The following is a 27,365-nucleotide window of genomic DNA, read 5'->3' as shown; positions in this document are numbered from 1 at the left end:
CAGGCGGTATTTCAGTCAACAGCCCTTCCTGGAAATCCTGCTTTACTCCTAACAAAGCCAGCAGGGGGCATTGTTTTGCATTCGGCCCCGTCACAACACACACTTGTGTACGCTTAGGTTGAGAACCGTGGGAACCACATTTTCATTCAGCCACCTCCTGACAGAGGAATCCTCTCCTTTCCAAAGGGACTCATTCTTGGAGGTTTGCAGTCTGTGCTGCTGGTCAGAGGCTGTGGGAAATGCCGGGGAGGCCTGTTTTTACATTTCACCCTCGTACCGTCCCAAAGCCTTCCTGTCGCTGTCTACAGCACACTGGGCTCTACAGAGACTCAGATGGGCTATATATTCCTCTGGCCTCCATTTGAAAGCCGTTTCACTAAATTTAGACTGAGAGAGAATGTTATTGCATCTTAACTCACGCTTCCCATAAGCAAGAGGAGAACTGTTATTGTTTAATTTTTTTTTCTTCTTTTTTAACAGAACAAGGTTATCATTGTATTATGAAAAGGGTAGTGTGTGAGGGATGACAAACAAGCTTGAGTGTTTGGGGTGCGCACACACACACGCAAAGATGAGCTTGTTTCTGCAGTAGCCTCCCCACTTTATCTAATGAATAAAATGATGCAATTGTAGAAAAGGAATTCCTGCTTGTTTGTTGTTTCAACAATTTGGCCAATTTTTCATAATTTCATAATAAAATGATAATGATCCGATATAATTATAACCCATATTTCAATATAATTAAGTTATATCAAGAAACAGGAAACATTTATTCACCTTTTTTTGTTATATTTAATGTGTTTTTTAGCACAGTAAATGAAACTTGGAAACTTTTACGAACCTGATCAGATCTATAGTTTGATCAGAGTGGTTCTTGATCTGGAGATGCAACAAACAAGGTAAGGCTGAAAACGATTCTGACGTATTAAACTGTGTTTTGCTAGTTTGGATTGCTTTGCGGCGTTCATACTCCAACGACCATTGGCCCTTTCAGGTTCAAGACCTTTCACGAGTGTCCCAGTTCTAGCATTCTCTGCCTCCTCATAGTTTTTAGATGCTCTTCAGCCAAGGACTGGGTATTGTTTAAAAAATTAGAATACCAGTACCAATACCAGTACCCTCAAAGTGATTCTGATACCACTAGAGTACTTAATTCCATATCTTTATTTCTACTATACCCATCATGTGAATGGAAGCATATCTCCCCATCCAAATGATTTTTACACAAATACATTTTGAAAGTGCTTCTAATTATTGAAGTATTTATGAAATAACTGTACAAAACTGTACAATGAAGAATTTGGGCAGTGTAATTTTAAATAAATAGCCAGTACAGGAGTAATGATTACAGCGAGGAAAACCTCTTTCGCTGCTCATGTGAACACCTGACTGTTGTTTTCAGACGGACTTGAAAAATTGGCAAGGTATCGTTTAACAGACTGTTGTTGCTGCTGCTGGTTGACGTGTGAGTCGTACAGGATTTGCAACATACATCTCCGTCTTTCAAACATGCCCCGGTGCTTTGTCTCCCAAGCCTGAATGAACTTTCCTACCTAATTTAAGTTGGGGTTCAGCTGTGTCGTTGTCATTGCTACTCTCTGGGTTATTCTGTGACGTTAACTCTTTTTAAACCCACACGCAAACAATCACACTTTTTTGCCATTTTTGACAGAGGTTCTAATGTTCACAGTTGACGGTCAGTGAGGACACGGTTTAGAAAACATGATGAGGTTGATCCTGCATCACAGCCATTGGGGAGTAGTGCTCTGTTTGTGGAAGAGAAGATCTAATGTGGAGGCGTTAAGTCGTATCGTGCTGTGCGCCAGCGTGAATTCCCTTTCTGGTTCTCTCATTCACATGGCCGTCGGAGGTGAATGACGGCCGCCTCCCAGCGGAACAAAGAGCTATCCCATGGTTTTGACCTCAATTTGATCTCCCGAGGCTGGTGCTGAGAAAACACTGGACAAATCTCTCGATAGCGACACCAGGGCATACATTATCTCCCTGACGGACTCTTTGGTTTCCTTGTTTCGGCAAGATCACTGGTCTCACTGTTGTGTTTACTTTGGTAATTTGAATAGTCGCCTCATGTCCTTGGTTTTGTTTCCCAGTCAAATAGTCCATGCTTCTCATTTCTTTTCTGAAGAATATCCAATACGTTAATTCAGATGGAACAGTTACCCGGACTCTGCAGTTAAACAATTTATTCATTCATTAATTTTTATCAAATTTATCGTTTATTCCATTAAGATGTTTCCTTCCACAAGATTTGATTTCATTACTTTAGTTTGTTTAATATCCTAGACCGGTGGTTTTCAAAGTGAAAGAGGCATTTTTTGGTAATATTGAAATTAGAAAACATTTGATTTGATTTGAACTATAACCACAATACACAGAACACACACACATTATGAATTAAATCAAGATTAGTCTAAATGGAAATTGATATGTTTTGATGTTGGGGTGTGTGTTGTGAGAAGTTGATAGCACATTTTGGAGAACGTTTGTTTGGGAACCTTTGAGTGTTGCCCTAAAATGACATTAGATGGCAGTGTTTCATCTAAATTCAAGACATTTTCATTTTTTTTCACCTTTACCCAAGGTTTTTTATTAGCTGTTTTCCTTCTCTCCACAGAATACTAGACTTGGATATTAACACAACTATGATTTTACTATTATGGTATGTTTTTAAAATGAATATGAACAATATATATACCATGGCATTTCAACATTCTGCTTACATACCGCAAAATCCAGCCCACAGAAACCTTTCAATAAATTCTTCTTTTATTTGCTTATCAGTGCCATAATCCACTTTGAACTTGTCAGTTCTGAATATGGGCCAAATTACCACATACAAAGTGAAAGGAAAGTGTGAATTGGTCAGACAAACAGCAGTGGGGCAGAAAAAGGTTAGAGGACTGTAGCTGAAGGTGAGCCCGTGCTGCATGGTGTCCACGCTGCTGTGAATCTTCATTACTGCACATTTTAAAGAACCCTGTTTATATTCAGCCACTTCATGATGCTGACGGCTAAAAAGCCCAAGGTAAATACAACCATGACACTTCGGGGCTGAACTCAAATATGATTTCTCAAACTGAACTGCCTTGGAAAGTGGTTTGTAGTTGCAAGTAGGCCAAGCATGTACATGCATCAGACGTGTCATCAGACGACTTACGCTATTCCAAAGCTCCCTAATGGATCTATGGTGGACCAAAATAATTTGAAATGCCTTGTCAAAGTCAATATTCCTGACCACACGCAGTTAAGAGCATAAATGTATTTTACCACTGTAAACAGCCAAGGGGAAAAATGACCTAAAGAGATGAATTTCTAAATTCCAGTGCAGCTGCTATTTGGAATTTCAACAGAATATCTTTAAAGTGATTGATTGATAATATAGTGACAACGGTATAGAGAGCGATCATCAGAGAGAGGTGGGCATTGTGTGCCTCTCAAATGCATATTCACTTGTCTTTCTTTGTCAGTGTGGTCCTGAACATTTTGGCATTTGGTAATGGCGATCTACAGGCACATGGTTATGTTTCGGAAAGGGAACAGGCTACCAAAGATTTTTTTTATGTGTCAACACAATCTGGTTGAAGCTTATCCATACACCCTCTGGCTACAAGGTGTAAACAGTAGATGCATTGATCTTTACAGCGAAACATTATTATTATTATTATTTTTATTATTATTATTATTATTATTATTATATAGGCCATGAGTGAGAAATAGGAAGAAACACTGGTGTTCATTTGACTCAAAGGGCAGCCATAATTATTGCCGTATTTGCCCATCTTTCCCATCTCTCTCTGCTTTTGCTCTGGTTCGTTCCTCAGCTCTTCTCTATCTTTGTTCCATAACATGCCTCCCCCACCCTGAGGTGTGAGAGTGAAGGTAATTCTCTTACCGTGGTCCTGAAACAGAACAGATCAAAGGTGACATTGTGAGGATTGATTAGAAATGGCCGTTCAAACATCCTTTACCGGTTCCCTGCTTTTTCATGCCACCCCCCCCCCCCTTTTTTTTTTCCCGCTATCTCTCTGCCTTCTTTCCCTGCGTCTGCTCTCCTACTCTCGCTCTCTCGCTCTCTTTGCTTTCTCTGTCTCCCTGACTCCCTCTCTCTCCATCAGACTTCCTCCCTTCTCCTCTCCCACTCTCCCTCTGTCCCTGGAAACTGTTCACAGCGCTTCTCCTCCACGGGACTGAAGTCCTGAATGGAATGACCTTTTGCTTTCTCCAACTTGCGCTCCTTACCTTTTCCTATCGCCAAGACTTGCTGTGTGCCTGCCAAGACCAGCTTTTGAGGAGGCAGCAGTAGGCCGATTCTCTATCTTATGTGTGTAAGTACATGTGGAGTTTCTATTCATGTTGTCAGGTGATCTGTGTGTGTGTAGGTTTAGTGCTGGTACTGCTCCGCTGTGCATTCATTGTTGTATCCTGCACTAGATTGAATGTTCACTAATGAATAATTCACAGTGCAGAGCGGCTTCCTTTGCATCTATTGTAGTCAGCTCTGGCCTTGTGTTAACAATTTTTAAGAAATAACTCAGCTTGGATTTCAACAGAATGGGGAAAGAAAAGAAATATGGTGATTACTAAAGTCAATGTCCATCGTGTGTAGGCGAGATGGTTTACTGGACAGAGGCTGATAATAGAGGACTGTATCCATAAAGATTGTGTGACATTCCGTCCCTAGTCAGGGTTAGGGTAGTAAATAAAGACTGAATATGTGACTTATTTGAAACTCCCAACATTATTTTAGAGATTTGCCATTAAATCGGCCAGTGTTATGTGCTTATAATAACTGTGGAATCTTATAAAATGGTGTATTTCACCCTCGGACTGGAGGCCCATTAAAATGCATAAATTAAAAAAATGGTACCAAACACTGCGTCCGAAAGGTTTGTCCTCAGTAGATGCAGTATCAGTGGCAATGTCCTTTCAATTGACATGCTAGTAATATTTATTTTTCGCTGTGGATTCCATGGTGTTCAAAAATGACGAATGGAACACTTATGATCTGCCAATTCTTCCGCTGTTGTGTGTTGGGTTGTGAGTTCCTGGTGGTGTTTTCTTTCTTCCGCTGTCATGCCATGGTGTGGTAGTTTGTTCCCATCAAAAGAGAGGGAGGAGGGAGGAGGCTAAACCATCTCTCACTAAACAAAATGAGTGATCCTTGTTAGCGCTCAGCTCTGCACAGAGATCAGAAACATGGTGGCTATTTCACTGCTCAACAACTCAAACAAATGATCATTAGCGGTGCATCACATTTGCTCTCTTTCATGTCAGTGCATGTTTTTTGCACCAGTAAAATTGCATGATTCATAATACCCAATGAAATACCACAGTTTAAAATAATAAACTCCCATACAAATACACTACAAAATATACAACATACAAAAAATCATTGCACTAATAATGCAAAAAAACTAGAATATTGGCATCTAGTCTTCAAATATTTAACAGTAAACAATATTGGGCTGCAATAAGCTGGAGACAATTTTTAACAGCTATCATGAAAATGGTCAAGTTATTCATATATACTTGAAGTAATTATTATTATTGACCATTATTTCAGTCAAGTCAGACTTTATTTATAAAGCGCAACGCAATGGCAACACAATGTGGATTACAGAGAAATACAATCCAAGAAAATATATAAAATGTCTGTGCAACCATAGGAACAGTCAGTGCAGAATAAACAAATCTCACATACAGAATACAGAACACACACACACACACACATCTCACAACCTACAAAACACACTCAGAAATCTCACAACATACAACGTGCACACACACACACGCACACACATACATACACACACATACACACACAGAACGCAGTTGTAGACTGTAGTGAACATCAAGGTTTTTAACCTGCTTTTATATCTGTTCACCGTGGGGGTCCTCAGGCAGGGTGTCCATCTACTTGGGACATACTGTAGATACAGAAGGCAGCTTCCCCTGCTTTAGAGTTGTACAAGGGATGGTTAAAAGAGCACTGTCTGTGTACCTGAGAGTTATTGCTGGTTATTGTGAAATGAGGATATTGTTGATATACTGAGGTGCAAGGCCATTTAGAGCTATATCTACAAGTAGCAGAATATTAAAATCAATCATAGCTTTAACAGGGAGCCAATGTAGAGATCTAAGAACAGGTTTAATGTGTTCAAACTTTGTAGTCCCAGTGAGAACGTGTGCAGCCGCATTTTGGATTTACTGTAGCCGCTGCACAGCTGATTTTGTGAGGCCGGTGAATGGGCCATTACAGTAGTCTAATCTACTTGTTATGAATGCATGGATTACATTTTCAGAGTCTGCTTTTGACACAAAGCCTCTTAATTTTGAAATATTTTTTAGTTGGTAGAAAGCTCATTTTGTGATGTGATTGATATGGCTCTTAACATTTAGATTGCAGTCTATGATTACACCCAGATTTCTGGCTTCATTTTTGCTCTCCAGAGACAGAGAATTGAGATGAGCTGCAATTTTCTGTCTCTGAGCCTTTGCACCAAAGATGAGCATTTCTGTTTTATCTTTGTTCAGTTGTAAAAGGTTTTGTGACATCCATACATTAATATCATTAATACAGGGAAGGAGCGTATGAGGTGTAGGTCATCAGGAGACAGGGATATGTACAGTTGTGAGTCATCTTTATAATTATGGTAATTGATTTTTGTGGGTTTTTTTTAATAATATGTGCAAGTGGGATCATAGAGAGATTAAACAATAATGGTCCAAGAGTCGAACCTTGGGGCACTCCACATATAATATCCACTTTGTTCGAGACAAAATCTCCGATGGACACAAATAACTGCAGGTCCTGTAGGTAGGTTCAGAACCAGTCTAGAACTGGGCCAGATAGGCCGACCCATTTTTGTAATCTCTCTAATAAAATATGATGGTCAACAGTGTCAAAGGCAGCACTGAGATCCAGGAGCAGAAGAACAGATCATTTTTTTTTTTTTTGAATCAGTGCAGATCTTTCACAACTTTAATAAGTGCTGTGTCTGTGCTATGGTGAGGTCGAAAACCAGATTGATAAATGTCTAAAAGGCTTTCTGATGTTAGATAGTTGTTAAGCTGAAGGTAAACAGTTTTTTCTTTTTCCAAGTATTTTGATAAGGAATGGCAGGTTGGAAATGGGCCTATAGTTTGCAGTAATTGTCGCATCAAGATTGCTCTTCTTCAGGAGTGGTTTAATGACAGCTGTTTTAAATGCTGCGGGAAATATACCTGATTGAAGAGAGCCGTTTATAATTTCTAATACCTCATCTGCTAGGCAGTTAAAAACAGTTAAAAAAAAAAATGTGGTAGGGAGAGGGTCCAAAGCAGCAGGTGGAGGACCTGAGCTGACCAACAATATCGTCCAGTTTATTTATGTCTAAAGGGATAAAGTGCGACATGGCAGCAGTCATATTAGTGGAGAACTGGAGGGTAGGTTCATTTCTGGATGTTGAGGCACTAAAACTTTGCCTGATAGCTGCAATTTTGTCATTGAAAAATGTTGCGAATTCTTCACATTTTTCAGTAGAGAGCAGCTCTGAAGGGGTTGTAGATGGTGGATTAATAAGTCAATCAACAGTGGAGAAGAGCACTTTACTTTATTGTTGATATTTTCATTTATGATTTTTGAAAAAGACTGTCTGGCCTGTGTAAGTTCTCTGTTCTACTGATTGAGTCTATCCTTGTTAATTTCATGGTGAACCTGAAGTTTTGTCTTTCTCCGCTTTCGTTCTGCCTGGCAACACTCTCTTAAGCTGCCTAACAACCGCTCCATTTCTCCAGGGGGCTTTTTGTTGTTCTATGTTTTTAGTTTTAACAGATGCAATGTTACCAATGATATTTTGTATTTTTGAGTTTAAGTTGTTTACAGAATCCTCAGTTGATGATGCCATGAACAGCGGTAACTGATTTACAGTTCTCTTCAAGGTTTCAATGGAATTATTGTTAATGATGTGTTTTTTTTAATTGTTTGGGTACCCCGCTGTTATACAGGAAAAGCAGACACATTAAAAATATGCAACAGTGATCTGAAATAGCAACATCTATGACACTGGGTATAGTGATATTAACTCCTTTTGATATGACTAAGTCCAGAGTGTGCCCCTAATTGTGGGTGGGTCCAGAAACGTGCTGAGTGAGGTCAAATGCCTCCAATACGCTGATGAAGTGTTGAGCATCCGGGTCTGTCTGATTGTCAACATGAATATAAATATCACCTGAGATAATTACACAATCATAATCAGTGGAGACCTTGGACAGTAGCTCAGAGAATTAATCAAGAAAGCCACATTTACATTTTAGTTGCCGATAGAGAGTAATGATTAAAATGGGAGTGCTGCAGTTTAGGTGTTCAAAAAACGTGAATTCCCAGTGGATGATTTCCCTGCAGCTATAGATATCAGAGAAGACAGCAGCTATTCCACCACCTCTCTCATCAGCTCTAGTGTTTTGGATGAATTTGAAATTAAGAGGTGTTGTCTCAACGAGTGTGAGGGTGCCATCTCTTTCCAGGCAGGTCTCAGTCAGCAGAGTAAAATCCAGGATATAGCTACTTACAGTATAAGGTCATTAAATTACTTATTCTTTAGCAACCTCAGGTTTAATAAAGCCATTTTCATTGTTCTAGGTGCATGGCTTTGTGGGGGACTAATATTTGAAGTCCGAACTGGTAATAGATTGTTTAGATTCCTGTATGTTAAAGGGAAGTTACGCGATTTGGGTCTATGGTTTAGAATAGCAGGAATTTGTAAAGCAGAGTGACAGTCATTAATGTTAGTAGAGTGGATCGGACTCACCAAACAGCAGTAGTGCTTGGCTAGGTCTGATGTGGTTTTAAATAGTGCAGACTGTTGCAGACTGTCTTTTTTAAGCATCTATGTGATCATCACTTTGTCTGCCACAACGGCTCGCTACTTTCATACGTAATTCCCACTGCTTTTCTTTTCGACGAGCCTTGTATTTGGAGGAGCTGCTGCTGTTGCAGTCGTCACTACGATTCACCATTGACCTTACAGAACTGGCATGCTGTCTGTATTAACCACACCAGATCCATTTCACCCATGGTTGGCCTGTCTCTGAGTTTCACTCTGCGTTCTCCTTCCTGTCTGTTTCTCTTCTTCTCCTTGAATCTAACTGCTAGCCTCTTGTTCACAGTCCTCTTCATTATACAAGGCTCCAGACTAACCTTTTACACCTTTCATATAATTTAGGTGCACCCAAAGATTTTCAGGCCAGGAGTAGGCATCTTAGGACCAGGGAAAGTTAGACAGGTGGAACTGTTACCTACCCAGTCTCGTGTGTGTGTTCATAGCAAAATCCACGTGGTTGACCATGGTTTGATGTTGTCACAGCAGTGCAGTGCTACAGGACTACGCCACATTCTTCGTGTTGTACTTCGCCGTGCAGGGATTAGTGGACTTTGTATGGGTTGTGTTTCCACAAAGCTGCTCGATACTGCCTGATATATGAATTGATTTTATTTCATTATTTCCCAGACAAACAGGCCCTGTTTCTCTCTCCTTGTCTTTGCTGTCACGTGGTCTCTCTGCCGTGGACATTCTGCCTGCAACCTTTAAGACGAGCCTCCAGAGTGTAGATGGAAGCCGGTTCGCTCAGGGAGTCAATAAGACTTCTACTTCCTGCTAATATCTCTACTCTGCTGATGCTATAGGGAGATTTTTTCGGTATGCTGGTTTCCTCCAGTTTTGTTCTGTAATTGGATCAACGTGTCGCGACTTATCTTGATCAGTTGTCAGATGCTGCTGATTAGGCTTCTGCAGGGAGCCCGGAGGGACTAAAGTACATAGATAATGTGACCCGAGGCCTGGGACCAACTTTCCTCCAGCGATATTCCTCTGCCGGCCTTAATCACATCAACCCAATATGTTGAAGAGGACATTTATGATGCCATTTTTTTTTTTTGAGATGGATGGATGGATGGTTTTATGTATCATTGGATGGTATGGATGGATGGATGTATGTATCATTGGATGGATGTATGTATCATTGGATGGATGTATGTATCATTGGATGGATGTATGTATCATTGTATTGGAGGCTTGTGCCGGCTTGTCCTTTTACATCAGTCAACTTTCTGTCAGTCCTGTTCTCTGTGTACTTCAATGTGTGGAATCTTTCACTTCCTGCTTTCCCCTCCACTTTCTCCATAAATAGATAAATAGAGGTATTGTTAGTAAGTGCATGTCACATATTTGCCACGGAATGGCAAGTGGTGATGAGCAAAGGAGATTATTCACTCGGCTGCTAACAAATGTCATTAAGAGAGTGTGAAAGTGAACGCAGCTGCCTCTCAAATTAGTTTTGAGGCCTTTTGTCAATATACAGTAGATAGAAGGGGTGCAACGGTACTTGGTATGTTATCAAACCGTTCGGTACCCCCTCCTACAGTTCAATATGCACACGGGAACTGTGGTATTATGGTATCACGGTAGACGTATGGGCCAGTGTGCCTTAAGTGCAGGCTTTCTATTGAATTCACTGTTGGAGCTCCACTGGCTACGTCAGCCATGTGGGGTCCATGTGGAGATGTGCAGGGTCTGTGCGGCATTTCTCTATTCTTGGGCAAGAGATCTATTTCTTTTTTCGGTGAGGCTACGCGAGCCTTTTCAATAGAAACGTGTAATAAAACCACATGGAAATGTTTTTATAAAGAGTGCAATCAATTAAGGTGTTCAGTCGGAAAATAACCCCCTGGGATGGCCGTGTTCCTAAGAGAGTCAGGGAGAAAGTGTCCCCATTACGCACGGTTTCGTTCCATACCGTTCCATACGCCCTGATCGCTTCCTCTACGCGCCCCCCCTTTAGGATCGCTCCCCAGGTGGCTGCCTAACTCGCCTATACGAAGAGCCAGTTGCTTGTTATTTATTTTGGCAGACTACTATAAAAATGTTTTACTTTTTTAAATGTATTTTCATATATATATTTTGTTTTCTTAAATATAAAGATACCGAAACCGTACAGCTACCGTGGCCCAAAAACTGGAATACATACCAAACCGTGAGCCCACTGTACCGTTGCGTCCCTAGTAGATAGATTACTTGCTGTGTGAAGGCTGGAGTTACTCAGTGTCAAAAACGCAGAAAGAATATGAAACCCTTTTTACTCAAGCTGTAAAATATTAGAAAACTTTACATAATAGTATGTGATAATTCATTGACTAAAATTCCTTTTCGAATCATTTGTTGATCAATGAAGCAATGATTTGATTTATCATTTAACCCCGAATTGGGTCACATATAGTAATGTAAATCTTGTGTTGTACAAAAAATCTACTATTAATTGTGTCGTAATCTGTTCTTTGTATACGGAAAGCTGTCTTCTGCGACACCTCGGAGAGAGACCATCGATATCATACTGCGAGAGACAGTCCCGTGTCTCAAATCTATACTTTTAGATGACAGTTACTGGTTTGTAAAGTAAAGTTTGGAATAAGCTATTGCATTCAGGATATAACCTCTAAAATGTCACCCTGTTTGTTAAAACATATTCTCTTCCCCAAAGGAAAGCGCTTGCTGCCTTGATCTCAGCCAGTTGACTGCTTTTACACGTATTGTTGGTTTCAGTCTGGGGGGAACGCCTGGCTTTCTAGTTACAAAAACAGTATGAGACTCTAATGACAATGTTAATTTGTGCCCCCATTCTATTGGTTTGTCTTTCAGACTATAAATTGGGTTTCTATTTTTCTGCCAGCCCTAAGCAAGGGACATTCTGTTTTATTGCACTATGCACTATGATATATAAAGGGTTAAAGTGTGCGCCAAAGCTACTGGCATTCAGAGGGAAATTAGCTCAAAGGAATGTAACATAAACACCACTAGTTGTCTCAAGCTAACCTGCCTGTTGGCAGAAATTTGGACTTGGAAAAATTGGAAATGCTTGCTACATTTGATTTTATACATAGAATTTGCTATTATCATGTGAAAATGCTCTCTTAATGGGAGAATAAATCCTACTCAAAACCTAACAGAATGATCTCAAGGCCTCAAAGTAGAGATGCTTTGTTAAGCCTTTTTTTCCTTGGTGCTTAATAAAAAATTCACACGTCATTACCAGAATGAACGAATAGTTGGGTGAGATGTTTAAATGAACTGACTTGGTCTTAATTATGCGACCAGGGCAGCGCTTGCTCTAGTCTGAGGACCATGCACTCTAATTAGAAATGCATAGAAATGTGTATCATGCAGATGTTTTAGAAAGTCTCTTGCATTCACGTGCACTACCATCATTTTGAATGTTTCACTTCACTTTCACTTGTAACCTGTGTGTGCACAGAATCGTCTTGGGGGGGGTTCATTCACGAAAAGGCAGCATAAGTAGAATATAATTGTAGCAGGCTTGCTTTCCCGGTTTGGGCGGAATGACAGAGAGACGCAGGTTTGGCTGGAGGTTTCCTGGCACACCGGGTTTTATTTGGGACAGTTCAACATAAAGTGCTCCAGTGCGGAGGTAATAATGAATGATAAAATACAGTAGACACCAAAATGTTTTTTCCCGGGGGCGGTTGTGGAACAGTGTTTAGGAGCGCACCCTCACGATCCCTGCTTGTGGGTCTCCCTCACATAAGAAAACTTAAAACAGAACAAAGATTTAACATTTCTAAACATTTTTGAATAAATCAAAATAAATGTTTATTTTTACAGTGCTCAACAAAGTAGGTTATGTTAAGACCCTGGACGTTTCAGAGATCTCATGGTTCAAGTTTGATCCATATGGATGTACATTTGGAGTAGAAATTTGTGAAAAACTGATGAAATTTTACCAGAAATAGCAGAACGCTTACGCATCGCTCCAAGGTTCTACAATTTCCGGTCGGGTGATGGCGCGAGTTTGGTTTGTGGAGCGGGGCGCTCTGTGACATCATCCAATTTGTGATATATGTGCAGGTTGTGGCTCTGGGGGGGGGGGGCATTTGCGTCATACAAGGTGCGTGGTGTACACTCCATCGGTCTGTAGTGAACCAGGTGAAGATAACGTGTTACTCGACCCCAGGGTCCATTTTATGTATTGTTTTGGTTGTGTGGTTTTATTTTATTTAGGTTTTATTTCTTTTGGATATTGTTTTATTTAGATTAATATTTTTTTCACATTACAATCTCTGAATATTCTTAAGAATTAAAAGTTCATTGCCATTTGACAAGGTGTACTTGCATTATTATGCTATTATGTTATCATATCAGTGGCAAAAAATGGTCTTAAAATGACAATAATATTGTTTATCGCAGTTATTTCTGGGACAATATATCATCCAACAGAATTTGTCATCGTGACGTGCCTAGTGTCCTCACCTATGGAGTTTGCTTGCAGCTCGAGAGCAACGGGTGTGAATCGTTTTATTTTCTTCCGAAAAGTTGAAAAGGTTGACGAGATGTCTCGGAAAGACATGCATGTTAAGTTCGTTTGACTGGAATCGTGTTGCTGGGAACTTCCACACGGAGTGATTTCCTTCCACAAAGACACTGTGACGCAGGACTCTGTGGACTACAGGTAGTAGACAGCAAGGTTCTAACTTTTAGGATAAAGTAACACTCAACAAGTGTATCGGCTTGTAGTTGTAATCTGCGTGTCACCAGGACTCCAAGAACAAATAAACATAACCAATATAATTAGTCATAGAGAGTTGTCTCCGGGTCATTACGACAGCCGATGCTACGTTCAATGGAACCTGGGACATTTTTAAGTAATTTTTAGTAGTAATGCTGATGTAAAGATGAGCAACAGCACAAATGGATGCTACGTTCCATGGGAACTCGAAAATTTGTAATTGTTGATATGAAGTGACTCGAAAAACTGTAATTCATATCTAACACAACTAACCTGGACCCCGTGTATTGTTGCCTGCAGCTTATTATGGGGGTCCAGTCTGCAGGTTTTTATTATACTTGCAATTTTCAGGCTAAAACTGTCTGGAACAGAACAACCGCAGAAGCTACGGACATGGTTGAGGTCTCTTGAGAACCAGGACATTGCAAACATCTCATGGTTCAAGTTTATTAATAGCATAAATTGTGTCTTGTCTGTATTGTGCATTACAATACTGTATTGTCTGTATTGTGCTTTACAATACAGACAAGTCATCTATTTAACTGAATTTCCCAGTTGGAGATTGTTAACAGAAGAAATACAATAAAGTACGAATTAAAACTAACATTTATTGCAAAGTTTGTGTGAATTATTGTTCCAGATGCCGAAAAATAGCCAAAAGTCTAAGACAATAAAGAAGCAATTGTCTCCAGTCCCCGAGGTCAGTCACACTGTTCTAAAAGAAAACAGTAAAGAAAAATACTTTGAAAAAGCCTATGAAACAAATTGGAAAAACAAAAAACGGAAAATTACATAAAAATAACAGATATTGAAATGATATCTATGAAAAAAGTAAATGTAGATGAGAAGCCTTGTTGATTGTTGATTCCCCATACGTATCGGTGTTAAGAGGCTCATTTAATCAGGATGATTCACAGTTTGGAGACTCCAGGAACAAGCAGTATGCAGCTATCATTTTAACAGCAGTTCTTAAAAAACAAGATCCAATAACAATTGTAACAATTGTAACAATTGTAACTCGTGCTAACCCGGAAAACTGTAATATCTCTAACACGACTAAACTGGAGCCCTGTATCGCTGCCGGCAGCTATATTTATTATTGTTATTATCATTATTTTTATTATTATTATTATTATTATTATTATTATTTCATAGTCTGCTGCAAAAGTGAAATTAAAAACTTGTGCTCCTCCAGATTAGTGGAGGAGCGCTATAAACTTCAAAGACACGCGATTGTTGCATGGAGAAGTATTGTCGGCTTCATTTTTGAGAGATTGTGTGGTGTACATAAAATTATTTATGTATTTTTAAAGGAACGGTAGATTTATTTTATACATTTTAGAAAAACATTAACAACTGGCGATTTTAATTTAAAAAAAAAAATATTATTTTTTTTTTTTGTGTGTCGAGGACCGTCAATAACCCTCAGCTCGGCTCAGCCCTAGTTCATTGTGACCTTGAGCTGCGGTTCACTGTAAGCGCACTGGCATCCATATCAAAATGATCTCCTCCCTCTGTTTGATCAGATGAGAGCAGACTCAGGGCTTTCTAGAGTACGGAGTCCCATTGTCATCAAAGCTCTGCACTGCCCTTGTCCTTACCTAGAGGCAGACGCAATTCAAAGGATTCCCAAAAACAGACTAAGAGTCTGCCACAACCATGAAGAGATTCTGACTGAAGAAAACTGAGAAGAGGCTGATTAATCACACAAAAGAAGAAGCAAATTGATTTTTTTTTTTTTTTTTTTTTTTTTTTTTTTTTTTGTCAGAGGATTAATTATTTGACCCTTTGTCCTTGATTGTAACCCACAGGATATGATGTCTAATATTTTTTCCTCTTTTGACTAAAACAGAAGACCCCCATGGTATTTTTGACGCGATACTGTCTCCGCTTGCCACAATCTCTGCCATGGCAGTTTCCCGAAATAGTTAACCTATGCTGTCAAGCGAAGAGCACAAAAGGAAGCTGCCTATCGGGAAGAAGCAATGCATTCTGGTCCTGTTTGGATGAGTGCTGTTTGCAGAGTCCCATCTTCTCTCTGCTTCCCTCACTCAGTCTCGCTCACTCCACTCTCTAATCTGCGCTGCACTGAGAGAAGTGTGGCGGAGAATTGTAAATGTGCCGAGCCTTCTGAGTGAATGTGAGTGCGTTTGCAGTTTGTGTGTTTCCAGAAGGAAGGGAAGCAAGCAAGCAAGCAAAGGAAGGCGGAGCACAATTGAAGGAGAGTATTTGTGTGTGTGTGTGTGTGTGTGTGTGTGTGTGTGTGTGTGTGTGTGTGTGTGTGTGTGTGTGTGTGTGTGTGTGTGTGTGTGTGTGTGTGTGTGTGTGTGTGTGTGTGTGTGTGTGTGTGTTTTGTGCATGGGTGAGTGCAGCGTGTATGGGTGAGCGCAGTCTGTGCGGCGCTGCGATGCTGAATAAGGAAAGTCGCTGCCCCCCAGCGGGATTATGTAGCGGCCCAGGGCAGAGTGGAGAGGAAGCAGGCGTGAGCATAGGGGGATGAAGGGCCGGGGATGCTGGGAGCCGGGGAAGGTGCGCTGCCTCTGCAACTCGGGCTGCCTGAGTAAACTCGACCAGGGTCAGTACAGCCGCGGCTGCAGCTGCAGCTCGGGAGCCGGGAGGTTTCATCTACCCGTCGCATCCTGTCACTTCCTCCTCACCGTATGTCCAAGAGGTAGCCATGTGTCTCCCTCCATCTTCCCCCCTCTTTCATCTGTCACCGTGGCTCCCCTGCTCTCTGGAGCCTCCCTCTCCACCACATCCTTCGGTCCTCTCTCACTCTGCCGTCTGCCTGCAACCCCCCCCCTTCTCTCCATCCATTTGTCTCCGTGCTGCATTTCCCACATGCTCACTTCCTTTCTCCACTTTGCGCCTGCTCCACCTGGTATTTGCATATGGATGAGTGGGAGCTCGCTTGCCCATGTTGTTGTGGTATCAAGACTGTGATTTTACCTTTGCGTGCACACTTCATTGCACTATGCGAGTGCTGTAGTAAGGTAATGAGGGTCAGTTAATATGGACCGCGCAAGTACAGCTGGTTTGCATTCTGTCAACCATAACGATTTGTTGTTTTCTAAGAAGACAACCAGTCAGTATTCTGTTACTGCCAACAAGAGCATAATAACGTTATGTATTCTTGTAATTCATTTTGTAGCCCACAATTATTGTCAGATGTTATTAATGGAAAAATGACTGAAAGAGTATTTTCCATGTAATTCAATATAATTCACATATGGGATTTTCTGTCTCTTTTATGCTCCCTCCCTTGAGTGTGGCAGGGTCAGAGAATGCTGAGCAGAGTATCTGTGTTGTTCAGCCGTGGGCTCTCATTCTGCTCACTTTGTCCGTTTGTTCAGCAAAATGACTTTGTTTTAGGAGGTGGATGCCAAGTCATATTAGGACTCAAGATAGAATCAAAGATAGGTCATATACATATATTTTTTGTCTTTACATTGTCCAGTCGACTATTTTATGATTAAAACCATGGTTTATGACCACAATAGCTCCAGAAAATTAGGGTGGAGCAAATCTACAAAATACTGTATAAGACAATATACATATATTTTTAAACATTTTTACTCACTTTGTTAAGGTGAAAAAGACTGGGGTTTATGTCGGGGTCAATCAGAGGTGGCTCTTTAATAATCATGTCAAACACAGTGATGTGCTTATGATGGACCTTTCGTGATCATACCAAATATTAAACTATACTCTTATAGCCTCATACAGTACTTAAATGTTTCATATGGTATGGGGGGGGGGGTATTATAGTATTTATTACTATAATTTTTTTTTTTAATAATAATTATTTATTAATATTTAGATTATCCTTAAAATGTAAAGCCTTATGGGACCTTCTGTAGGCAAGTACTTGCTTAGCTGTTCTGTAAAGTAAAAACACTTTGTGACTGTCCTTACCTGTAAGTCTTTTTTGGGGAGTATCTGAACTGTACTTGAGTTATTATATTTTTGAGGACTATAACATTTACTTAGCTACATTTTGCTCCCAAAAAGTATACTTTTACTGTAATACATTTCCCCTCAACACCTTCGTTACTCGCTTGAAAACAAAATCGGAGGAAAACTGGTAGTCAGTTATGTAAGTGAAAACCTCACAAGGTTCATGTTAGCGAATCAAGAGTCATATCAGCCAGCAAGCTAAATGTAAACAAACATTCTCGAGCCTGTGTTCAGAGTTGTCAGGCCTGCAGTTTTCCCGTGGACTACTTCTTGGGCTACTTTTTACGTGTTGAAGAGGGTTTATTTGATTTTCTTTATCCACGGGTCTGGGGCTGGCCGAGTTTGTCACAGAAACATGGCAACCCTGCCCGTGTTCACGTTTCATTTTTGCTGCATTGCTACTGAACAAGCACAGGCTTGTCCCAGAGAGGGAGAGCCACAACGAGAGCAGTGTGTTGGAGAGCGACAGCCACCGCGATATCACGATGGAAGCAGCATCAGCCTCCTCTAGCAGTGATGCTGCCGCACCTGCTACGATGGGGACCCACACCCGTGGCCGTATTTACAACAAATGATTCTTGGCCAAAGTGAAAGATGTGTCTTACAGAATAAAGTGCCTCTTATGCTTAGTTTTAGAAATGCGTCTTTTACATGTGAAAATCCAAATACTGTCACATAAGATAAAATAGGATAACACTTTATTCATCCCCGCTGGGAAATTCAGGTGTCGCAGCAGCAGAAGCTGACTATGTTAACCTGTCGTGAAGAGAGAGGGTTATGTTATACCATGAAAAATAAAGTAAATATTTTTATGTTTCGTGTATAATTCCAAGTTCTGGAGGAGGTGAAAAATCTCCATACAGTGACAGTGGGAGGCACAGTGATACGGTGGCTTCAACAAACGCGCTAATCTTCGTAATTCAGCCTTCAAGGATAAAACATTTAGAATATAACCCCACAAACAGACTTCTATCCAACCGTTTTGGGGTGTGCTGAGAAAAATAATTGTAATGTTTTCAAATTGGCTTATCTTGTGACTTCACGGTGCAAGAAACTCCAGCAGCTGACTCAGACAGCAGCAGTTCCTCTGGCAAGACAGGCTCCTCTAAGACGTTGTGTTACTATGAGAATCAGTATTGTTACATTTTTTTTTTTTTTTTTTCTTTCTAGACTTTTTAGCTACAGTATATATTTGGGGCATAATACTGCATAGTTTAATGGTTACTCAGATTAAGTATATGGCTCAATGGTCGGTCCGTCGTTGTGCTTCAGTAACTTCAAGGAGTTGACTTTGAGAAAAGGAATTGACTTCTTCTCTGTCTGGCACTTTTTCTATTTTAGTGTTCTCAAATGGTGTTGGTTTTGATTTACAGGAAAGACAAGAGCCAGGAAAGAGCAGCCTCACCAACGTGTTTACACACCTTTGTCTGTCTGTCTGCTCGAAAGTGTCATGTCTGTTCGTCTTGCATACCCGGCACGGAGCTAAAAAGCCTCCTGGGAGCTCCACCTCTTCAAGAATGTTCACAACAGTCCTTTTTATTTCAGGTGACGACTGAAGAATCTTCTGAATGATCTTTGTACAGTGGCTTTTCAGTCTGTCTTCCTCTTTTTTTTTTTCCTGGTAATTTCTCCTCAGTCACAAGGCTCTTTCAGAGATGAACCATTAGTATTCCAAGACTGCAGGCTTATTAATGTCCTCATCCTTAGAAATCTATGGTGATGCTACAGGCTATTGGAATTTAAGCCGTTTTCTTATTTCTTCCTCACAGACTAGGAATCGACTAAGGATTTTTATATGAAGCTATAAAAGTGACACGAATAAGAGCCATATACCTCTTACCCCAAAAACCCGGTAACTCCCGCTAACATCTGGCATTTGTCATTAGTGGCATTTCCGTCCTGGGTCAAATGGCCCCGCAATAGACCCTGATTTTTATCAGCTCCTGCTCCTATCGGCTCTGATGTAAACACTACACCACCGTCAACTCCCTAATTTTGGCCCCTTTACCGGCAGGATGAAGTTCTGGACGTTGCCGAATAAATAGACGGGAATATCCCTGTATCATTCGATCATTATGAAATGTAATGAAACACATTTTGAGTGTAGGGATCGCTCCGTAGGGAGCACAGGAGAGAACCCCGCCCACGCTCCCCAAAGGACTCCAGCACCGCCCCGAGCCGGTCCCCCAACCGGAGGAGCGTCTCTGCTCCCCGGTGCAGTTTAGATATACTGTATGAACCATTTTGCAGGAAGTTTTTTTCTGTGTGTTTGCAAAGCGGTAGAACACACCCCGATTGAATCCCCTCTGTGCCAGTTAATAACAAAATCTATCACGTATCAGATAAAACAAACAAAGTGACAAACAAATCTCTGACTTGCGACCGCAAGTGAGAGTTTGAATGCCACGCCGACTGCTTGTGCAATTGCGTGATGGCAAACATCAAAATGACGGCACTGTTGGCCCCTCTATTTTCAGTTCTGGGTGGCATATCACCACAGCAATGCATTTTCAGACATCAAACTGATGAGAAACACGATGCATGCGGGATTCAGTTTTGCATAATTGAAGAAAATAGGATGTCGTATATCGAAAAACAAAGGGCGGGTGGGGGGTACTTTAAGAACCGATATCCCCACCCACATTTCTGCCCTATATTGTATTCCAGGCAGGAGTTACACGGTGTAGCGCTAGCAAACAGATGCTATCATAGCTTAAAATCATAGGTTAGTAACTAAGTAAATAGCATATTGAGAAAATGGAACAAAGGCCTTGAACATTACATGCACAATTAAAAGTGTCGTTTTCATTCATATATACTTATGAAGACCACTGCTGAATGTGCATAAATGGAAGTGGTCAAAAGTACAGTCATACAATAACATAAAACAAGCAAGATTACAAGAGTGTAGCAAACAAATCTCACAAGTAAATTCTAGATGATTGAGATATCGCACTAGTTCAAGATCAATCTTTATGAATTAAGCTGTATCACTCTTCAACCTGTCTACATGAAAAGAATGTGACCGTACAAAAAACACTAGATACTAGAACTGAGTACAATGGATTGATGAGCGCAAAGCAGAGAAAAATAAAAACAAAGCATTTTTATTTGAAATCAGCTGAATGTGGTTTTATATCAAATTTACAATTGCTTTTGAGATGCAATATTTTTTTTTTTTTTCTATTTTTTTTTCTTTCCTCCCTTGTCAATGGACAGATTTTGTTTGATTCTATTGGCACACATCTAATTAACACTTTACCTGGATTAAAACACTGTTTTGTAGTTACAGTGTACTAATGGTCCTTTCTATCATCTGCCCGTGTCCTGCATATTTAATTGCAGGCACCGCTAGGCCTGTACTGGAGCATTTTGGGGACGGTGATGGGATGCATTACACAGTGGTAGATGAGATGCTGGATTTAACCTGCCTTCTCCTTCATTTGACTCTCGGTGATGTATCTCAAGGGAGTTGAGGAGCCAGTTAGCAATTACTGGCCAGGATTACACTCCCGCTCCCCCGTGTGTGGGACACGCATCCTCTCTTTGTATAGCCTATTCCTTTTACTATTTCGGCTACACCCCTCCTGATTTCCATTTCTCGAGTTTAATCATTCAAACCACTCACCTGCTCTCATCTTCTGCCATGTTTTCTGTCAGTGGAGAGATTGATACGCATAGCCCAGACAGTCGTAGAAGGTATAAACAAAGGTATAGTTGCAGATTGGATATAAAGTTATTGAGAGGTTTATTATTATTATTATTATTATTATTATTATTATTATCCTTTTCAGACCAAGGAGCCAAGTTTACTAATCTTGACAGTTTCAGTGTGTTTCACTACCAAAGATGTCAGGCTATTGGGGGAGTAGCTTAGGCGAAATTTGGCTATAATTACAGTAAAACAAAGAATAATTACATTCTATTTTATTATAATTGCACAGAATACAAGTACTGAGGCAAAGAAATGCACTTCTCCTTTATGTCAGTAACTGACGTATCTTGGAGCACTGGGCTGCCATTGCTCCCAGGGGAGAGTTAAGGGTTTAATTGCTTGCTGAAGGACACTGCGGCACCCTACCAGGACGACCCGGGGTTCAAAGCGTCAACCTTCCGATTACTAGACGACCCTTTCCACCCCCTGAACCACTGCCCCCCAATGCCCCCCTCATGGTATGGGCGCGGACCCTACACTGAATATTGGGTATCTGCAGCATCAACATGTGATGTCTCTGTGATGTCACAACTCTCCCCTATGAAGCCATGTGTTTGAAGTTTATGGTCAACAATGATGTGAGGAGGGAGGAGAGACTTACACGATCTATGGGTCTCAGCAGAAACGCATATGTGCGGGGAGGGGTCTCATGTGCAGAAGCAGTGAGAACAGTTAAGGAGGGCGATAATGCAATGCAATGAAATACAATTTTCACTGTGAAAGAAGGTAAATGACAATATAAAGTTGAAAATGTATGGAAGCCAGTTGGAGGGAGTGAATAGCTTTAGGTCTTCAGGGATTGTCCTTGACTCCTTCATGTGTGAAATGTCTGACAGGGTCAAAACGAGTAGCAAGTCGATCTGCTTCACTACATAATACTGTATGTATATAGCTCTAATTAGGTCAAAATTTGATTATGGAAGTGTGGTATTATATGGTTGAAGTTCAAGAGATTAGTTGTCACATACATATACATACAGTCATACATCACCATTAATATCTTGCCTGAAAGGGTATCTATTATGCTCCTTTTCAACAAGGTCATATATGGTCTCTGAGGTCCGCAAGAAATGTTTTTGAAGTTTTTTGCAGATAATACCACTCAGATTATGATTTGTAACCTACCTCAAAACCGTAGTGTTCCAAAACGGGCTGTTTTTTTGTGGGTGGGGCCACTGTTCTGAGACCCCTAGTTCTGTGAGCCAATAAGGATTTGAGCACAAGTTCCGGGTTGTGTGAGCCAATGGAGTTTGAGCTTTACTCCGGATTCCGTTATATCTCCATAAACTTTCACTGATTTCACCTTATCAGCACACTAAAATCTGTTTCAGAACAAATTTGAGGCGACCCAGTTGCTGAATCTTCACTCATATTACATGTACAAGGCCTAATTTAAAAGTTTGTTGCAACTTTCACTGCTGTGTCCCAAGCAGCGCAGAGCTTGGAGCAGCGAGGGATACTGCGGGGCTTGGGGATTTTTTGTTTCATTCAATTATGGAAATGTCGGAAAATAAATACATCTACAGTTTTGTTTTGAGAAACGTGGAGCGTATCGTACACCGCAGCCTACACTACAGTCAACCTACCGTGGACACACACACACACACCCAGAAAGAAACACACAACATATACATACATTTCCATCGTCTGCAGTTTTGTCACGGACTGTTGGTATTAATTCCTCCTTTCTTTTGAAAGATTTGTGCTGGTCTGCCAACAACAGAGCACTCACACATTCTTCACTCTTAGTTTTAATGCTAGCTAATGCTAGCAATAAACTGACTGGTATGTCTAATTTCACAGTTTGTGTGCTAGTAGGCCCAGCAGAGCCCAAAATGTATGTGCACAAGCACTGAAAAAGTGAGTTTTGTGTAATAGGTCCCCTTTAAGGAAATAGCCAGACTGCAGGCCCTAGCTATAAAACTGCCTCGGAGCTGTAAAGCCATCACCAGTGAATGCCCTTCAAGTAGAGACAGGGAAGATTCCTTAAAGTCTGTGTAAAGCAACAGAAAAATTGTCACGCCACAGAAAAAAAGTGTTATTAACCACACAGCCAAATTTGAATGATTAAAAAAAATCGGCAAGTATATAAAATTATCTTTCAAAATTGTGTGTGAAACACCGGGGTGTCCAGTGAAGGCACTGAAACCACGCCCAATCGTGGGAGAGTTGCTAGGGCTGGGTATTGACAAGAACCTTTCGATTATTTGTGTCACGATTTGATATCTCGATATCGACATAAATCATAATATTTATATATGTAAGTTACTAAAATTCACAGAATTCATAAGAGTACCTTCTAATATAATATTATGTGCATTATTGATATTGTTTAGTACAAATTGACCAGAAAATGTATTTCACCGTTCATTATTCTTTACTAAGCAAAGAATAAACAAACCATGTGCATGCTGTAATGCACTAAAATGTAAAGTGCAAACACACTTAATGCACATATTTGTGCAGCTCAAACAAACAACTCTGTGTTGTAATTCAATGAAATAAAAGGTGCATATACACTTAAAGGACAATCTTAATCTCTGAACTTGCAGCACAATGTGAACATGACAATGTAATCAGTCAATGCACAATTATGTGCTGTAATGCACCAAAATAAAATACAGGTATATTAGGTAAATTGTGTTAAATTATAAATAATTGTAAATTACATGGTAAATGGTATGTTGGATAAATGAAGTCACACAGGGCTGCTGGACATAGTAAAGAAAGACCAGTGAAACACATTTCATGAACAGAAGTATAGGCTCTTCGAAAACATTCAAAACAGCAACATCTAAACAGAGCCCCTTACATTTCAGGTTTAGATGCTACATGTAGACTTTATGGTCTTTGTGTGTAAAAATAAATAAATACATAAAAGATAAGATAAATGGTCTACATGTTCGGGTCTACTTTCCCTGGGCAGTAACAATATCACCAGCTGTTGAGAAAACACTCTCAGCAGGGACACTGGTACCTGGGACAGAGGTATCATTTTGCTTGGAAATACAAAGAGGGGTAATCCCCCTCATGTTCCTTCCACCAGTTTAGTGGATTTGTTGAGAGTGGCACCAGTTTTACCTCCTTGTACCTTGTCACCTCATGTAATGCCTTGTCATTTGTCGTTCTGGATACTGCTTCTGGGGTTGTTGTGCCCAGAAGATCAGCCAGAATACAGGAGTCCCTTGATCTCTTTGATGGGGGGGGGGGGCGTCATTCTCTTGCTCAGGCATAATTGAGTCTGTGTTGCTCTTCTGCAGCTACAGTACCTCACCTGCCTCACTGTCTGCTTCCTTTTCATTTTCTGGCCCTCTCTGCTGAAAAGGTAAATGGATCACCTTTGTGAAGTGTAGAGTAATAGTATAAGGAGTCTAATATATTATACAATAAAACTCAACCAAATATAGTCTACATAGAATTATTATATTTTGTACTCCTCTCTGTACCTGCACATTGATAGATAGTTCTTATCTTTTTTCTACAGCTTGGACTTGCACAGGTTTCATCTGTACTGGAAGCCTCAGCGATTAGTCTAGTGAAGGTCTCCTCACAGTCCTCATCAGAGAGGAAAGGTGGGGCCTTGAAGCATGGGTCCCGAGCTCAGGCTACACAGAGTTTGTCCTTCAGGTCCACATACCTTAAAATTAATTTATGAGAATAACAAATTATTGTCTGCAGATTATGAAATGTTGTTCTAATACAGTTTAATACAGTTTACAGTTTATTGAGTTTAAGCCATGCAAGTTTAACAATTATAGTGTAGAATATTATGATATAGAACAACAGGTACCTTGGTATAGGTATACCTTGTCTTGAGATACATAACTAAAACCTCCTCTGTTGCTGTGATGTCTGCCTCTGTAAGAGTGCACAGATGTTTCTCGTTTTTTCGGGGGTGACTAGTGCAGCCTGACAGCCGGTTGCTGCTCAAGTAATCTTTCCAGCATGTTCAGTGCACTGTTCCATCTGGTGTCACTACATTAGTCACTAGTTTGTGCTGTGGGAGGTCCAGCAACTTTTGTTTATTCTTCAGCACATGACTGGCTGTGGTGCTTTGATGGAAGAAACTAGAGAGGGCCTCACTCTGCAGAGTAGATGTCTGACAGCAGGAATCTTATGAGGCCAAATTGAGTGTGTGCAAAGCAGCCAACATGCAAAAGCTCCAACAAACTTACAGTATGGAGCTTGGTAGAAACATTGTCACTGATGATTGATTGATCCTTCTCTTTTAAATCCCATGCATTCAGTGCTGCCATCAACAATTCAGCTAGGTTGTTCCCTGTATGACTTGTGTGCATAGCTCTGGTCTGCAGAACATTTGCACCAACTCCCACTCATCCGAAATGGCAGTGGCAAGTGATAGTTACATATGACTCAGTAGCTCTTGATGTCCAGCCATTGCAGGTAAGTTCCACTCTCTCTGCTGACTTCACGGATTCTACGACAGATTGCTTTACCTCGGCATACAGCTTTGGAACAGTGATTTCGGTTATGTGCTTGTGTGTTGGTATGGCGTAGCATGGTGGTGTGTGTACCATCTTCCTTAATCCCTTGTTTTCCATGACACAGTAAGGACGTATGTCCTTACAGATGAAAATCGCCACAGACTGTTATATTCTGTGCATGCGCTGAGCCCGATTGTGACTTTCAGACAAAGGCTTTGTCTGGTTGCATTTGTTTGGGATACACTTGGCTTGATGTGGCACGGGAAGCATGGAAGTTGCCACGCGTGATGTAGCACAGGGCTTTTTTTTTTTTTTGTTTGTTTGTTTCATTCAATTAGGAAATGGATTCAATTAAGTACATCTACAATAAAAACACACTGTTTCCTATCGCAGGGACTGCGATCTTTTACTCATGGGACTGATCATCAGATCAACTAATCCAATCGAAACGCTCTGCATTCATGCCTGAGAGGCAGAGGAAGTGCAACGTGCGCTTCCGTCCGGCCCCCGCGGCGATATATTGCAGCTTGACTTCCGCTTCCTCCTCTTTTCTTACTTTGCGTAAGAAGAATCCACAACGAGACAATCGTATTTCCACGCCTGGTTCACCTCTCGGATCCCACTTGCGTGAGTCGGTTTGATTCACCAGCTCGAGTACCGTTCCGTGAGGCAGTATATTCTAATATTCATACTTAATATCTCCGTAACTGTCTTTTTTCCTCCGCGAAAATAAATAGTCATGATGTCGAGGAGGTCGTATCCCAACTGTGGACACCGCAGGGAGAAAAGCATTGGCCATCAGTCCTGCGCCGCGTGCCTGGGTAGGCACGCTGAGGTGGCGCTCCTGGAGGATGCCATGGAGTGCCTAGCCTGGGCCCAGCTCTCCCTGACTACTGTCAGGAGATGGGCGGCGTACTGGCACGAGAAGGGATGCAGATGGAGGATTGATGTCGGAGGACGATCCTGCTCCCCCGGTTAGTATTAGCACAGGAGCTGGGCCCGTTCGTGCCGCCACTCCTAGTGCTCGCCCAGCTCCCACACCCATCCTGAATTTGTGAACCTCCCTCCGGTGATCACCATACTGTCGCGTGATGGAATACAGTCCCATGTGTAATAGATCTGGTCCCTGCGATAGGGAATGTCCAGGTTGCAACCATGGTTCCCTGAGGAGGGACCCGATCTATTACTGTGCTGAGGTATGGTGCCCTTCCAAGGCGCTCAGCAGTGAAAAGAGGAGGAAGCCGAAGTCGAGCCGCAATATATACCCGTCGGGGCGGAACGGAAGCGTGAGTGGATTATGTGATCTGACGATCAGTCGCATGAGTAATAGATCTGGTCCCTCCTCAGGGACCGTTGTTGCCAATGCACTTTTTTTTAGGGGCCATGCTAGTATGCAAGTATAGTTCCAGTGCGTCATTGAGCCACCTTTTCAGACCCGCCATATGGTCTGTACCAACAGTATAAAGCTTGCTCAGAATGTAGCCCAACTGGAGCTAATGGTCAAAAGCCCAAAATAAATAAGGGAGGATGACCAGTTAAGACAGACAATTGTGCAAAGTGTTGAGAAACAGTATGTCCATTAGTGGCGGGGCTAATGCTAAAGCTAGCCCTGTAGCACCTTATGAGTATAAGGTGAGTTCATTTCTTACCAAAACTAATGCCAGCCCCAGACC

At 41.1% G+C, this 27,365-nt stretch overlaps 1 protein-coding gene across 1 annotated transcript in view; it reads left to right on the top strand.

Annotated features, from left to right (window-relative positions):
* osbp2b (oxysterol binding protein 2b) overlaps positions 1-27,365 on the top strand; it is a gene marked incomplete at its 5' end in the record, with an annotated part of 58,438 nt that overhangs the window by 5,749 nt on the left and 25,324 nt on the right. The window lies entirely within an intron of this gene.

The sequence above is a fragment of the Zeus faber genome (assembly GCF_960531495.2).
Source record: "Zeus faber genome assembly, chromosome: 7".
Classification (NCBI taxonomy): domain Eukaryota; kingdom Metazoa; phylum Chordata; class Actinopteri; order Zeiformes; family Zeidae; genus Zeus; species Zeus faber.
Note: the sequence above shows the minus strand (reverse complement) of the source record. Positions and strands in the feature narration are given on the sequence as shown.